The sequence below is a fragment of the Furipterus horrens genome, unplaced genomic scaffold, assembly GCF_987537825.1.
Source record: "Furipterus horrens unplaced genomic scaffold, mFurHor1.1.pri manual_scaffold_5, whole genome shotgun sequence".
Lineage (NCBI taxonomy): Eukaryota > Metazoa > Chordata > Mammalia > Chiroptera > Furipteridae > Furipterus > Furipterus horrens.
In genome coordinates, this window is record NW_028327175.1 from 3,636,408 (window position 1) to 3,654,327 (window position 17,920).

Consider the following 17,920-nt stretch of genomic DNA (forward strand, 5'->3'; position numbering starts at 1 on the left):
GAAGGAATTCTGCTACCACGACCCCCTTCCTTTCATTACCGTCGCTTTGGTCACCCAGGAGCTGGGACAGGTGTAAAGAGAACCCGGCTTCATGAGGCCCCTCCTCCCCTCTCGTGCTGTGTCAGGGAAGGCCTGGGCCACCAAGTATGTAACACGGATGCATTCGCGGGCAGCCTGCGTTCTAACGGGGAAAGCCAGTGGTGTGGGATGACAACCTCACAAATGCCGCAAACGTAAAGCGGGTGGAGCAGCCTTGCCGGAGGAAGGCACAGGTCAAAGTGCAGGATTTAATTAAGAGCTCAGATCTTGGCCCGCTCTTCCCTAAGGGTATTTTTAGCAGACATTGGAAATAATGCGTTTTGCTTCAAGGAGAAAGATGGTACCAGCAGATGAGTTTAAGTGAAACGGAGGACTCGGGAAAGCCTGTTAATGAGAAATACATTAGATTGGGAGCAACCAAATCTCAAAACTAAGTTTAGAAGTGTGGGCTTCTAAGTCTAGAGGGTATAAACCCTCTGCACTCAGGAAACTCTCTGGACTCTCTTTCCCAGTTTCTTAGGAAATAAACGAACAGGCATATGGAATTAAAACGAAGGCATATTTGTTGATATGAGACTACACTTCTTAAATATAAAAGGGGTCATCAAAAGAGGGCATGACATTAATTTTTCTCCCTAAGCTGCAACACAGAACAGCAATTTGGAGCTCAGAAGTCAGACGCTACGGGAGAAAGCTTTCCTCTGACTTAGCTTTTACCCCCACACAGCCCCTCCTGCGGAAGTGAAGCGAACGTGATGCGTTGCTAGGCTCGTTCTATTTCCATATCACTGCCCATCTTCCACCATGATTTACAGCCCACCGTCCTTTCATTATTACGGAATGAAATAGCACATTTTTTTTTTAACCTGTTGAAGCATAAGTCAGGGAAGTGCACATCCTCTACATTCTTCACTGGATCTAAGTTTTTAAAAGATTTATAGTTACCAAAAATGTATAATTGAAGCCCTATTTGAAACAGCATAAGAATGTTTCAAGAAGTTAAATAGCAATTATTTTTCCTAATGTAAGAGAAAATTTTGGTCCAAGCCTGTTTATTTAGAAATCAATTAGCCAACTGAGAAAATTTAAGGAATAAAAAATGAGAATATTATATGCAAAATAGTAGCCCATAATTCACCTTTAGTTTTTAATTTATTTATTAAAAAGTTTTAAAAATGTCCTTAAAACCAGCTGATATATATTCTTGACTCTTTTAGAGAGCTCAAAATCTTTTCTTTCCATTTTGTTAAAGTTTTGCTTTATTAGTTTATTTGTTTTTAACAGGTTGGGAAGGAATTATTTAACATAAAATAGAGCTTTCATATTTTATGAATGTATTTTGATTATTGTCTATATAACACATGTGCCTTAAGACACAGTATTTTAGTCCAACACTATAAAGAATTTGCATATACTACAATTTCTATGAATAAATGTTATCAAATGCATTTGACAAAATATATTATCTTCCAAATTCACCCGATTTAAAGCATTTACATATAATTTGAAATAAGTTATTCAGTGTGGTCAGTTTTCACTTTTTTCAGCCACAAAATGGCGTGATGGCAAATACCATGGGTAAAGCAAGAACCCGGGACTCTTCTACACCAGGAAGTCGGTGACTTTGTGATCCCTGAGTCAAGCCCCTCTTTTTATAGTTGTGAATGATGCTTTCTGCATCTGTGACCATGTAAGAAGCTTCTGGAATGCAGTCCTGACTTTAAAAAGTCAGGAAAAGAAAAAATTCTTTGTGGCCTATTATGGCAGAGTTTGGAGCCGCCCTTCATGTCTAATATTTGAAGTAGCCAATGAAAAGTTAAGATATCACAAGTTAACCAACACAATAACCAGAGGTTGTTCTCTCCGACTAAATAAACTCTCAACTGTTATGACCAACGTCTTCACTCAGAATCTCACTCTTAACTTGGTTCTGATTTGGTTTTTTTAGAACAAGTTAAGATCCCATTGTAAGATATTCATGGGCCTTTCGCCAAAAATAACAAAATTCTGACCTGACCTGCTTCTCTTTTGAAAAGTAGAAAAGATCCCAAGAGATTGCAATTTTAGATCTCACACATAATTTCCCATTCCCCTCCTATAAATCAGGCTTCTGTAAAAGAGTGAGTTATACCATTCACATTTCCGCAGATACTAAAATTCCCCATTCATTTTCCAGTCTGCATTCTTGAAAAAAAGGAAAGGGGGAGGGGATGTTCGTAGAGATTGTTAAGAGTTGTGGTAGTCAAAAAGAATTGGCAGGATTCCACTTTCTAGAACTTGCTGACATTCTGCCAATTCCATTATTAATGCGTGTTGCTAAGCAGGGCAGCCATTCAGCCAGTACATTATAGCACAGGCATACTGACTGTTAAGATCTTGAAATATTTCCATTCCAGTGGCAAAAGAGCCTTCTAATATCCCCGTCCCCACCCTGGTTTACCAGTTGGCCACTTTCCCTAGGCTTCCCCCCTCCCCAATTTTAGCCCTACTCACTGCTCTACACCTGTGAGGAGACTTAGGACCTCGCTCTCGCTAGCTTACGGGTGGCCCCTAGCTTGATGAGTCGGTGCTCACTGTCCAGCTGTAGTTGAATACTTGGAATTTAACTCATGTTCCGAAGTATGTTTTCTAGGCAAGTGTGACAGAAATAGAAATGTGGCGAAAGTGGCCGTGTGAGTTGGTGTGGAAGAGGCTGGCAGGTCTCACAGGGAGAGCTGGGGTGCTGCCCAGTGCCCCTTGGTCAGCACCCACTGTGCTCCTCTCTGCAAGCATGGGTCGGTCCCTGCTCTGTTACTCATAGAACTCGTCTCGGTGGCTACTGCTCTCCAGGCACCGTGGGTGCAAGGATAATATAACGAGTCTTTTGTTCAGAAAACTAAATAAGGAAAGTCTTATTGGCAGGAGACAGGGGTATATGAAGTGCCCAGGAGGGTGTGGATGAAGGAGAGAGTGGGAATGGGTTGCCGGGGCCTGACACAAACTCTTAGGTAGCCTGCTTGAGTAATTCACGTATTCATTCAACATATAATCACGGAACACATGTTCATATAGGACTGGAGATGAAGAAGTAAATGAGAGATATTTCTCTCCCCTTGCATTACTTACGACCCAGTAATCAATACCCCGAAGTGAATTGCATAATTATTAAATGTAGCATAAGTCTTTGAACCCCTGGCTGGTTTGGCTCAGTGGATTGAGCGTCGGCCTGCGAGCTAAGTGTCGCTGGTTCGATCTTCCAGTCAGGGCACATCAGAGAAGGAAAACTCTGACTCCAAAAAACCTCCGCTGCCTTGCGGCATACCTCTTCAGGGGAAAGGCTAAGGGAGTAAACCCCGACAGAAAATCCGGAGCCGGAGTCCCTAAGGCGGTTTGACGTTGTAGTCAACACCGGCAACTCCTGCGGCGCACCTGAAGCCAAGCTGTATTGACTCCGTCTTTCCCTTGGACCCTTCAGCTGCGAAGAGAGGGGGGGTCTGCTGCATGGGCAACAGCAGACCCTCCATATCACCCTGCCCAGGCTCTGTAGCTTCAGCTTCACTGGAGAGGACACTCCAGCATCATCGCAAGATGTCGATTCAACACGGGAGGAGACAGGTACCGTGTCACTCCCGAGTCGGACTGCACAGCCATTCTCGGCGGTGCAGATAGACTCTTAAGAAGCTACACCATCGTCTCTCGAGACGGACGGCTGCTGACGACGACGACATAAGTCTTTGAGAACTCACTTCAAATTTTAAATGTGTTGGCTTAATTTTCCCTGTAAAATCAGGACATTTATTATAATTCATCATTGCTTGGAAGAAATACAACCTAGTATAGACAGCCAGGTATTTTCTATTTATTGTCATTGTCCTTCTACTAATTCCAGACAAATAATACACTTGGCCATTTTGAAATAAAATGTAAAATGTATTGAATAAAAGCTACATTACATTAAGCCATTCGCATTTCTCTTGAGTTTTTCCTCCTGGAAAGCATCGTCATCATTTGCCCTGCCTGGAGAAGTGAGGGTTAATGATTTGTTTGGGTGACGGAACCAGTGGTAGGCCTGCCTCAAATTCTTATTGCCTGATTCTTTGACCAATTATTTTTATACAGCCTGCTTATAAATTGGTTATTCTTAGTTTCAGACAACTGTAGGCATTTTCTCAAATCTCATTTTGCTGTATTATCAGTTTGCACTTTAGTATCCCTTTTTAAAAAAAAAGAAAAATGTGATCATAATTATTATTTCCCTGGGGAATATCAAGGGACATAATAATTCTTTGCTGAGTGACTACCATGTGCTAGATGATGCCCCAGGTGAGCACAGTCACTCTTAGTGGCTCTACGGGTGATTTCACCTCCCAGTTACTATACTTCGGAGGCTAAGAGGGGTTAAGAATTTGCCTAAGAGTTCAAGGCTGCTAAGTGGCACAGCTGGGACTGAGAGCCTGTCTTGTCTCTCAAGACCTCACTACTATTCATAAACATATATCGATACATGGAAGTCAGATTTTTTTTCTGTGTTCAATAGTAGCTGTAGGTGCAGTGCTGGTATTTATGTGGAAACATTCTATGTCTTTATTGGGTTGATTTTGTATTTCATTTCCCTAGAATGGCCTCCATTGTAGTGAAGGAGACTACGGTAGGTATTAAAATCATGGAATTGAAAGGGACCTGACAAGATAGATGGCAGGCAGCCATTCAGCCATTGGAGCTCCTCCCGAGATAATGAACTCACTGAGAACTTCTTCATTTTTAGTTTTGCTGTATGAAACGATATTAGCACTACTTCCTCCACTGAGAGCCATGCAGAGTAGTTACCCTTTACAGAAAACATAGCATATGGAATGTGCTTAGTCAGTGGTATTGTCAACCTTATAATGTAAGCTCATCTCTTTTTATGTTGGGTGCTGGGAATTTGAAGGTCTAAGAACGAGCATGACACAGGGAACCCATATCTGTGCTGGCTCAAAAATCAGCTCCCTTTGAGTACAATGCCTGTGTGCGCTCCATTATTTCATTCCACCACTTAATTACCGGAATAAACGTTTAAGCAATATAGTCCTTCAAGTACTTGAAAACAGCAATCATATTTTTTCCCTAAATCTTTTCTTTTATAGGTTAAACACACTTGGTTTGCTCAATATGTACGTGACCTGGTCTCCAGATCAGTCAGAACCCTGGTCAACATTTATTAATGGAAGTCAATGCAGTCCCTCAAATACAGCTTCCTTAATACAAGCTGAAGTGGGAATGTTAGTCTTAGTTCTTTCCTAAGCAGACTAAAAGCATACTTTTGTCTTACTTTATTTTGGCAAGGCCCCTGGCTCCTTATATCTTCACAATAAACTAAATGTCCTATCTCTTGTTTTCCATTAATTGCTATTAAGCAAAATCTCCTTAGTCCTATATTTTTGTAGTCTGAGCCTGAGTGTAAGATTTTCAACTTCCTTCCTTTAAATTCCATTTTGTCAGGCCTAGCCTGCAGTGGTCCATTCCATGACTGAGCTATTTTTCTTCAGATTTATGATACTTGGGAAAATCCATAGATATGCACTGTATTTCTTCATCTGAATCTCTTAGAACAGGCTTTGCAGTTGAGAAGCTATATGTTAAATCCCACACTATGGCAGAGCAGAGGGGCCTGCGTGGGGAGCCCCCATGACCGTGCAATGAGAACGGTATGAAATGGGGGACCATGGCTACGCCATTCTCTCAGCAAATATTCATGGAGAGTTTCCTACGCACATGTGCCAAACTGTGTTTTGGGCAGTGGCGTGGACGCAATAAACTAAATGACAGAAATCCCTTTCCTCCAGGGGCTTATATTCTCATAGGAATATGCAGACAATAAATAAATATGAGAAAAAATGTATAATGTGGTAACAATGATATTATGGGGAGAAATAAGTGGTGATGCTGCGGGGGGGTGTCAGTTGTGGGGGCGCTAGTATGAGGAGGTAGCCCCCTAAGTTCTTTACATCAACCTCTGTCCTAGTTATTACACTGCACTGTATTTATTTGTCCTTTGCCTGACTCTTTCCTTCTTTAGACAAATTATTTTCCCATGATATGTTCTAGGCCTTATTCATCTGGATATTTCCAACACCAAGCACAAGGGTTCAGAAAAGTATAACGCATTGGCAAAAGACCTTAAAATCTCAATGATAAAATAATAGTTAACATAAATTGAACATTCACTATGCGCTATGCAATGTAATGATGTTTTTCACTGACTTCTCCTAACTTTACGAAAACAATTTTATTGTTTTAAATGATTATTACTATTCCCATTTTACTGCTGAGGAAATTCAGCTACAGAGATGTGAAATTGAAGAAAAACACATAGCTGATAATCAATGGGAAAGAAATTCAAACCTACGCTCCCTGTCTCCAAGCTCTTGTCTTTTAAGTTTCTGCCACGCAGAACAGAAGTAGATACCTTATGAACTTCCATATCACTGGAAATGTTATAAGGTAGGATCAGAAATTATGATTTGTATCATATTTTACGAAAGGAATTTAGCTCAGGTAAGGTAAAAGCTGAAACGAGGCAAGTCAAAATCTATCAAGCCAATAAAGTTAATTCGTTCACTCAAAAGCGCATACCCAACTCATTGTTTCTAAATCATTGCTTCTGTCGTGGTGGATTTGAGAACAGGAAAATGAGACACAGAAAGGAGAGAATGACCCCGCAGTGCCATCCCGTGCTTGAACCTGAAGTACGTGGGTTTCCTTTTGAAAGAAGGTGTGAAGGTGGGGGATGGTGAAGGTCAGGCAGAGGCCGCATTAACCATTGATAAAATGTATCAATCCAAACAGGGCTTGAGATATCATCAGTGCCTTATTCATTGGTCAAGGAGCAATGGGGCTGATTTTCGTGATAATTCTCCTACCCTGGCCAGGCTGCACAAACGTTCCGAACAAAATCCAGCCGGGCAGTAATGAGCAAAAGCAGTGGGAGACAGATTACACTATAGAAGTGATGGGCGCCGGGCCCCATGGTGACATTTGCTCATTGCGGAATTCTTGTGCCCCTGAATGAAGCCAAATGGTGGATTATAGGACCTCGGTGTCAACGGGGACACCCAGAAAAGGCTTGACTAGAATCTCCATACATCGGATTTAAAAATGAAAAGTAGATACTCTAGGTAGTCTACTTGGGAATATGCATATTTGTTTAAGTGTTCTATAATCACACACTTTGTATATATCACTTTGCTTTTATGATTAATGTTGCTTTTCTTGGGGATATTGAAGTGATTTTATAGCAACAATCTCATCCCACCCCCTGCATTTCAAATTCAATGCCTGGTGCTTCCAGAGTAAAGACAATCAAAATCGGGATGGAAGCATCATAATTCATGTGACTGATGAAATTATAAATCAGAATTGCCACTGTAAATATTAATAGCCACAGGACATTAAAAAACACCTACATTTCTTCATTTTAGGAAAAAGAGTAAAATCTACTGAACTTCAAGAATCACCTGTGGGTACATTCTGCATGTACTTTGCCATGAGAAGTGGTATATCATTCAAAAGAGAGGCCCGTAACTAAGTTTGGGGTTATTTTGTGTTTTCTTAAAGAACCCTGTGATGTTTTTTAAAGTACTTGCAGAATGTTCGGTGAAGGTTCATTGCCAGTAACAAACCACATGCATTTGCTGGGGCCCTGGTGATGAAGTAATGCTGACTGAGTGGCTGGAACAGCCAAAATCTATTTTCTCACAGTCCCAGAGGCTGGGACCCCGAGGGCAAGGTGTGAGCAGGGCCGGTTCTTTTGAGGACTCTCTCCTTGGCTTGTGGACCACCGTCTCCTCCCTGGCCCTCCCTCCGTGTGGTCTGTGTCCTAGTCCCCTGTTTTATATGCCACGTAGGATTAGGGCCCCCCCAACGACCTCATTTAACCTTCTGTCCTCTTTAGAGACCCGGTCTCCATATACAGACACCTTCTGAGGTACTGCGGTAGGACTTCGACATTTAATTTGGGGGACACAGTTGAGCCCGTAGCCCTTATTAAGGAGGTATTCCTAAGAGAAGCTGGGAGCTGGCTGAGGGGCGACAAGACAGGACGGGGTGCGGCGCGGTGCCTACCAGCCCAAGTCTCAGGTCACGCTGTGCGCTCTGGTGGTGTGCGCTCTGGTGGTGTGCGCTCCGGTGCCGGGCGCGCTGGAGTGTCAAGGGCACCCAGAGCTGTCCTGAGTCAGAAGAGAGGCCTGCCCTTTTTGTGCTTTGGCCATTGGCCGCAGGAAAGGGGGTGGCAGTAATGTCTCATATGCTTGGGGCTCCGCACAAGCAGTCAAGGCAGAAGGGGAGCCCAGGGCACAGTCCTCCAGAGGTGGCTGCAGGTGCGAAAGTCACACACGGGAGGGGAACGAGGACCCTGGGGCTTCTGGGCAGGGCGCCAACTCCATCCACCCAGTAGGTCATCCGGGCAGTTACAGGGAAGTGTCATTTTACAAGGAAAGTGTCATTTGTTCAGAAATGTATTTTACTATCTATATATTCACCCTTCGATCAATGTAAGATGTATAGAGCCAGGACATACAGCTGAATATTTAGATGGCCTTTCTTTTAGGGGCTACGTACCATGCAGTATAGAATGGTCCAAAAAAAGTAAAAGTTAACCTAACATCCCACCACTCAAATTGTAACCATTAATTTTTATATCCTATGAGTAGATGAACTGACAGGCATAAATATATAAAAATGTGATCAGAATACATGCTCTAAGGCAATGATTCTCAACCTCCCAAATGCCGTGACCCTTTGATACAGCTCCTCCTGTTGTGGGGACCCCCAGCCATAAAACTATTTCCGTGGCTACTTCATAACTGTGATTTTGCTACTGTTATGAATCGTCATGAAAATATCTGATATGCAGGGTGTATTTTCATTGTTACACATTAAACATAACTAAAGCATAGTGGTTAATCACAAAAACAATATGTAATTATATATGTGTTTTCTGATGGTCTTAGGCGACCCCTGGGAAAGGGTCGTTTGACCCCCAGAGGGGTCGCGACCCACAGGTTGAGAACCGCTGCTCTAAAGAGATGTTAATTCTCCACAGAAGGATCTATAAATTCAGCGCAATTCTAATCAAAGCCCCCATTTGTTTACCTCTGAACTAACCAAAGTTGTTCTAAAAGTGTATAAAAGAATGGCTGTCTAACTATAGCGAGGACAATTCTAAATAAATGAGTAAGTCATAGGGTAAGTCTAGAATATGTCATACTTGAAACTGAAGCATTTTATGAAGCTACAGCAATTAACATGATAATATACTTACAAATAAATTAATGTATGAGGTAGAGGAACAGAATGTAAAGCCAACAGGTATCTGAGTATATATGGAAACAGCACAGAATGGTGAAGGGATTTTAAAAACATCCGTGTAGAAAGGTAGATTGCTTGACCTCAGGAGGATTAAAAATCTAAATACAATAAATAAAATGTATGATCACTTGAGTAAGATATGAGTTTACAGGGAAGTTCGTGAATACTCAATTCAGAAATCACAAAAACAAAGATGAACAAATGTGACTATATTAAAACTTTTAGCTTTGGGGGAGAAAAAGATGCTTAAACAAAACAAGATTATATTTATATATAATACGTAAAGGATTAGCATTCAATTAATATGATACTACTCCATATCAATTAAAATTAAAAAAGTCTGATAAAATTGGACAAAGAGATAAACATAACTCATGTAAAACAGCAACCCAAATGGTCAGTATGCTTGGAAAAAGAGCCACGCTCTAAATTTTTACTTCAGATTTCCACTAGGGCTATAAGTAAATCGAAAGATAGGTAGACCTTAATTTTACAAATAGGTAGGAAAATTAAAACAGCTAACACAACCAAAAGATACAGTTTCATCCCCATCAGACTGGTGAAAAAACAAAAACATGTTTGTTAAAATCAAGTGTCGGTAAAGATGTGGGGACACGAAGGTTCTCATCAACTTTGGGGAGTCAGTTGTCAGGACAGGACAGGTTACCGACAGCCTTTAAGCTCTCGATTGCGTATTGGGGTGAAACGCCTGATGGGTTCTCACGGCTCCTGTGAACGCAGAGATGTGCCCGGGTAGATTCACTGTGGCCTTATTTGTAGTGACAGGAACCCGGAGCAACTCAAATGCCCTTAGAGATGTGAAGTATTTCACTTACCGAACCAGATTTTATTAAATTCCTACTATTTGCCAAACTCTGTTACAGACATTCATATAGCATTAAACAAAACATGGGAATGAACTGCGGTGCCTTCATAGGGTGCTATGCTATGCAATGTTATTATACACAAGCCACCTTCACATGCGGCATGACTACAACTCAGACAACATGAAGCTGAGGGAAAAAGGAAGCTGCGGCATGTTACCCGTGGTATGAAACATTAAAGAAACATTTAAAAACAAACACAACACAACATTGTACCTAGTTTATGACTAATATTAATTTTTAATAAAGAATATGTTCTATTCCTGATAGGAGCAGTTTATGATACTGACAACCTGAGAAAAGGAAGACATGAGATTGGTGAGAAGTATAGGCTACAACTCAGTTTTATCTTTAATGTTCTATTTACTAAAAAAGGAAAACAAAATGTTGACGCAATTGCAAAATAATGCTAATATTTGCCTAAGTTTTTGTTAACGTGTTAGTGTATTATACTCACCAGACTGCTGTCACAGACGTGTCAAAATCACAGGGTCTTCATCAGTGCCTGAGTTGGCCAGGCAGCTTTATTCTACAGAGAACTCATAGGTCCAACGCCTTCCTATGTGCCTTCCCAGGAGGGACGAGAAAAGAGGGCATGTTTCCTCTCATTACAAGCACAACCCAGGACCCGCGCTTAGTACTTGTCTCTGCACCTTGCCTGCTAGAGCTCAGCCGCGTGACCACCTTGCTCTCAGTGAAGGTAGCAATTTTATTATTATGTAAGAAATGGAGAACAGTTATTGGGCAGCAACTATCCATTTTTGCCATAGTATTTATGTGACTAACTTCTGTTTTTCCAATAGTCAAAGTAGAAACTTTATATAGAAAACCATATTATTTCTATGTAGAAAATCATATTATTTGAAAGGAGGTACAGAAAGTATCTTCCCTTCCCATCTTTTTACACATGTTTCCTTTTCTCATTTTGTTGCTCGCTCAGTTACAATGTTGAATAAGGGCTGTGGTGATAGAAAGTTTTGTTATTCACCTGTCTTTCATGGAAACACATACCATTTTTCTATTAACTTGTTTCTAGTGTGGTTCTTAAAGATTGTTCTGTCTCTGTGGAGCATGGATCCCGGGAACATGAGTTGGGAACATAGGCAGGAGACCCGTAAAGAGGGTCCTGTAGAATTTCAGGCAAGACACAGTGTTGTTTGGATCAGACAGGGTGCTTTGCTGTAGGGACGGAGAGAACTATTTTGATTCTACATAGATTTTGATGAGGGTGAAGAGAAGTGCTTGGATTCAAATAGATTTTTAAGGTAGAACCAACAGCATTCGTAGGTGGGTTACACTGGAATGTACACAAGGAAGGGATAAGAAGAACATAGGATAAACAATGGCCAATGGTTTCTGACTTGGGCCATCAGTACGTTGGGGTACTATTATTTGAGACAAGAAGGCCATGGGAAGAATCAGAAGGTGGCCAGGGAGGCAAGAACTAAGAATTACACTTTGATCTAGCTATATTTGAGAAGACTAATAGAATTTTAAAGTGCTACCGTATCAGCATTTCAAAACTGGAATCAGGCATTTAAGGGCAAGGTCTTGGTTAGACACATGGATTTTGAGGTTTCAGTATGTAGGTGGCATTTAATAAACCTGGAGTTAAGTGTCACCGGAGTGAGTACAGAGAATAAAAGCATCAGGGACTGAAACACCAAGGACCCCCGGACAGGGAGGTCCCAACAAGCGAAAACCCCGGGTGTGAGAATAATATCCAACTGCAGTGAAGGAGGGAAAACACAGCGTCCCGAAAACTTGACCAGCCATGGCAGATGCTGCTGAGAAGCCTGAATAAACTAAAATGTGAGCACCGACCTTCGGATGTGGCCCCCTGAGGGGAAGGCACCATTTTGGAAAGTACACATTTTGAGGAATAGAGGAAATGCGAAGTTGGTTAGAGTCAGAGAAGGAGAAAACAGACGAAAGAAGGAAAGTGCAGACAGAAGACAAAGGTATCTCTTCCCATAATTTTTGCCACAGGGGGAAAAGGATTAAAAGATTTACAGGACGGAGGCAGACATTGGGCCAAGGGACTTTTCTTTCTCCTTTTGTAATAATCGGGGAAACTTACAGCGTGTTTCTAGGATGAGGAGAATGATCCAGCCCAGAAAAGCCACAGGACAGGAGAGGAAACAGACAAGAGACAAATGCACTTCTGGGAATATATCCAAGGAAACCCAAACACTAATGCAAAAGGACATAGTCCATCCCTCAACCCCCCGTGTTCACTGAGGCATTATTTACAGTCCCCAAGATATGAAAGGAGCCCAAGTGCCCATCAATAGATGAGTGGATAAAACAACCCTGGGACATGTACACAATGGAATACTACTCAGCTGTAGAAAAGAAGAAAACGTTACCCTTTGTGACAGCTTGGATGGACCTGGAGAACATTGTGCTCAGTGCAATAAGCCAGTCAGAGGCAGACAGATGCCATATGATCTCACTCATGTGTGGACTCTAAGGAACAAACTGAAGTAACAAGCGAACGAGAACTGAAAAGCAGACTCACAGATAGGGAGCAGGCTGACAGCTGACGGATGCTGGGTGGGGGGAGAGTAGGGAGTGGGGGGATGGAGCGAAAAGGAGAAAGGACTCATGCATGTGGACAACAGTGTGGGGATTGCAGGGGCCACGGAGCAAGGGAGTTCCATGATAATGAAAAAAATACAATTAAAATTTTTTAGGAAGATGGCAAGAAGGACTCAGAATCGATGCTTATGGAAGGTTTGGCTTCAGAGAGGAACTGAACACTTCCGTTTGTTGCAACAAGGGGAGCAGGATATAGGGGTGCCAATACAGAATGACGGACTCAGAGGTGAGCCTACTGAGAACATGCTCTTCTGCTTGCCTTGGTTTTCCCAGGGACATGCGATCCTCAGCTAAGAGTGAAGAGAGGAGAGAATGTGGAGGTGTGAGGGAAAGGGGGATGGTGGAGAGATTCACCTGAGAGTAAGGAAGTGACCTGACTGTGGAAATATGCAGGGGGTGGGGGGGTGAGAATGGAGGAGACTCGGGATCGCATGGATTTGTGATCATTAATATAAAAGGAGACAGCACATGGGCATTGTTTTTCCTCGGGTAGCTTCCTCTAGTCTGATACAGGACAGAGCAGACTGAGGATTAAAGGGAAGGAAATTTGCTGACCATTAGTCAGAGGTGGAGAGGGCCAGAGGAGTAGAGAATGCACATAGGGAAACGACACATGAAGTACAAGAGACACGCATCCACGCATCATGTGTCCTCCCAATGTACCGCCCCGCAGGTCATTGCCCTCTCCATTACCGGGATCACGTCTTTGCTTTGCTTAGTAGGTTTGTCACCTGCCTGTGCACTCCCCGACGGTACCACTTCTCTGTGCTCGTCTTAGGCCTTTGTCTAAATGAAACTATATTGCATGTTTTTATATTGCTTCCTTGACCCAGCATTGTTTTAGTTATTTGAATATCATTCATGTTTTGTATAGCTGTAGTTTGCTCATTACCATTGCTGTATATCTATTATTCAATTGAATGAAAATACCACACACAATCTGCTCTTATGTTGATGGATAAATATTTCAAAAAAACTTATAGACTAAGAGTAAGAAAAAGTTTCAACAATAATAAAACCAAGTCTACCAATAAAAGCAGGAAAAGTATTACTAACCCTATATTGGAAGTATGGAATGAATATTTATTTCTTCTACAAGTGACTATTTCTAGGGAGAAAAGTATTTTTTCAAACATATGAAATAGATTAAAAATAATTTATGAATACAGTAAGCTATTACTGGTTATATCACACACCAAAGACCCCATACCAAGTCAATATTTCCAATAATGCTTAATGGAAACAGCTGATCAAAAACTCCAACTCACGTAATAGGATGATGACGAAGACATCTATAGGCAGAACCACCCTCTGTATGACGTGTGGTACTTTACCTGTGTGATGCTCACATAGAGCATCAGTTCCTTCGCAGATAACTGCATTTAGCTTTTATGCGACCGTCAAACCATCAGCAAGCCCCTTGTTGGAAACCACTCGCCTGCTTGGCCATAACCTTTCTTCCTGAAGCTTCTCTCAATGGAGGGAGATCGTTTGCAAGTGACAAGCATGTTATAAAACCTGGAAAGCAAAATAGATTCACATTCTAGGAAACACAAGACCCCCCCTTCCTCTCCAAGTCCTGAGAAAGCACCTGCAGTGATCGTAGGGTGCTCTGAAGTTCAGTAGACTTTTCGGGTGTGTTTAATAGTTTGTTTCCTAGTAGTGTAGTGGCTAAATCCAGAAGTGAGGAGGCGAGTCAAAAGCGAAATCTGTCAGATTCAGGGTAAATGAGAAGGGCTCTCACGTCTGAACAACTGAACGCCTTTATTTATTACTCGCCAATAGAGTAATGATAATAGCAATAGGAACATAATAAGTATGTAATATGTGGTGAGATACTAGGTACATGTACCTCACTTCATGCTTCATGCACACCATCAAGTAAAATCGTTACACAAGGTTAGGAGTTCGTGTTACCGTACCCCTCAGGACAGACACGGAGATGGAGACCTGTTCCCCGGACATCTAAGCGTGACCACGTCTCACACCACGTCTCACACCACCACTCACGCTCTCTGATCTAGTCCGCTTACTCTACTCCCTGACTCCAGAGCAGCTCAGGGCCTCGCTCTTCCTGGACTCTCAGTCTGGACCCTTTTCTTTGCAAACTCTCCGGACAGACTTCTTCCTGTCCGGCCTTCCACGCCGACCAGGTCCCACTTTTCCATAACGTCGCTGACTGGTCTAGTGACTATTGGTGGAGCTCTCCCGTCCCTTAGCCCCTTCAGCCAGCAGCCAGTAGCTCCCTGCCCCTCTGGCTCACCAGTCGTTTACTTGGGCTGATTCGTTCCTAGCAACTGGATAGTAATTCACTTGCCAGGGACCACTTTTTTTTACAGCTTGTCACCCTCTGTAGTCTGAAGTATAACAGACTACAAATGTTCATCAAACATTCATTATGTTCCAATTTCCAGCCTCCACACTATGAAGGTCTAAAAATAGAAAGTTTAATGGAACATAATTCTCACCCACAGGATCTTAGCATAAAAAGAATGCCAGGGGGCACACCTTGTGTTACAGGGTCCCTCCATGTGCACACCACGGCATTTGCTTTCCTAATAGCCCTGTGAGGAAGGTGGCTTTGTCCAGCGTTCAAAGCCACACTAGCAGTCCGTGGTCACATAAGAGTCTAGGTCCTCTGGCGCTAGGTCCAAACTTTCAGCTAAAACTGAGCTCCTAATCCAACGACCTCGATACAATCAGAGACTGGAGCACACATTCATTCAACTGCGTCGGACGCTAAGTTGCTGGCAATTCGGTGGTTGGTGTGTTTGCCTTCTCCCCAAAGGAGATCCCGAGGAAAGGAACTGGTTGTAGGTAGTTTATTTAGGAGATGATGACAGGAAGCGCAAGGGACAAAGAGATAAGTGTGAGACAGGAACACCAAAAACCTCTAAAGAGGCACCTGGGGTACGATGCCGCTGGGGACACTGTGAGAAACCCTAGGGAACTGAGACAGAGAGGGGGCATTTGAACATCACCTCTCATCCACCGCTAGCTGAGGATTGGAAGGGAGAGGGGCTGTCCCCTGCTACGCGTTCTTAGTTGGACTCAGGCAACGAAGAGCAGGTACATGGGATGGAAAGATGTCAGCCTTCCAGAAACTTCTGCCACCACTGCAGAAGAGCCCAGAGGCAGACAGAGGCAGGCCACAAACAGCGTCTGCGACAGTGATGACTCAGGCAAACAGGCTCAAATATGAGCTTTGCTCTCTTGGAACTGATATTCCTCAAGCAAAAGTCTACAGCCACGTGTAATGAGAGGCCAGGAGGGAGTGGTGGTGTGGGTGCCGGCCGTGATGCTTGCTGCCTGCTCCCTCACTGTCGGACCTGGGACGTGTGGACACACTGCTGGCAGCCCCTCTGGGACTTATTTCGATGCTTCGTGTTCATAGAACAAAGACACATTTTCTCTAGCACACAAGTGCAAGGATTCCAGAAGGAGACATGCTGGTCCGCCCTGGGGAGCGACGCCTTATGTCCTCTCCACCCACGTTGTGGGCCACAAGCAGAAGCAAGGTAAAGAAATCACTCCTAAACGTCAGTACTGGAGAGTGGCTATGGAGGCTGGACTGGGTATGGAACGATGTGGACAACTCGGAGCGCTCCCGTCCCTTCCTCGCACAGGGATTGATTCCTACTAAATATCTTGTACCCCAGACTCCAGCTCAGCATCTGCTTCTGGAAAACCCAAACTCCGTAAATAAATGCTGGACAAATAATATGCAATTTAATATTAGAAAACAGAATCAAGTTTCTCAGAGAGTGCCATAGCTGGAGGAAACGTAAGAAGTAATCTTAGTCCAATGTTTCATTTACTATAAAACAAAAGAAAAACAAAAGCCAAGATCCGAAGAGGTCAGGTGAACTGCAGAGACTTTAAGTAAAAGAATCAATATTCCATCGAAGCAGGTCAATAAATTGAAATTATTGTGATGCCTAAATATGAGTTTCAGTGTGAAGGAAGGCGAATGACAACCGAATGACAATTGGCACTTTAATGTCATCGATTTTAGAAATACTTGAAGAACTTCTGCATAATGCACTTTTTACTCGATTGTTTCAAGGGGCGGACCCTCGGGCTCGGAGATGTGAGTGTCATTCTGTAACTCGCACGGCGAGGACGCGCCAGAGGCGGCGCCTGAATCCAGGCTTTCAGCGACCACCTCGGAGTCCTCTCCTGCGCCATCTGTCACCTCACAGTAAGACGGTGGCGCGTGAGCCATGAGTTAGAAAATGATGGAATATAACACTTATGCTGGGGTGGTATTCTTTGCAGTAGGATTCAGGAATATGAAGTGTCTGCAGAACAATTTTCTCAGGACACAGCCGACTGGGACCCCGGTGTGCTGGCGGCGCCGAGGTGGCTGGCGGAGGGGGTGGGGAGCCCCGATCCGGCCCAGGGCCCAGCGTGACACCAGTGCTCACGCGCAGATGGACAGCCGCTGCCGAAATCGATTTGGTTAGTGTTATAGGAAGAATAATCCAGGTGACAGATGATAGAAACACTGATGCGGGCATAGCAGAAAGTGCTGTACTATCTTAATGAAATTACTAAAATGCATAGGATCGAGAGAAAAATTAGGGAGAACTAATGTATTCATCATACTAACATCCCATTCGAGTTCTCTGTTCCTGTCTGCTCTCGTGCATGCCAGATTGACTTCCTGCGGCCTGTGACTAATGCGTGTGGACACAACTCAGGTGGTAAAGTTGGGGATCTTTGAGAGAGGCTGCCTATGCCAGCTTCCACCTTCTCCAGCTGGCCACGGTGGTGGCTGGCCTGATACCCCAACCTGTGTTGGACACCTTCTTTTTCTTTAGCTCCCAAATGCACCACTTTTAGGGTCTCTGTTAAAATAAGTAAGACTTTAAAAGACCCTATTTTTAATACTCCTCTAAAGGGAATCCATGATCAAGACCAACACTTAATTTAATCTGGAAAAAATGCTTTGTATATTTGATCCATATATCATCTTTTCTGTCCATTTCTTTTTAACTATTCACCTGGAGACACACAGCAGTGCATTCTTTTCTCTCTGTGAAAAGCAATCTCCCTGATATAGTAAA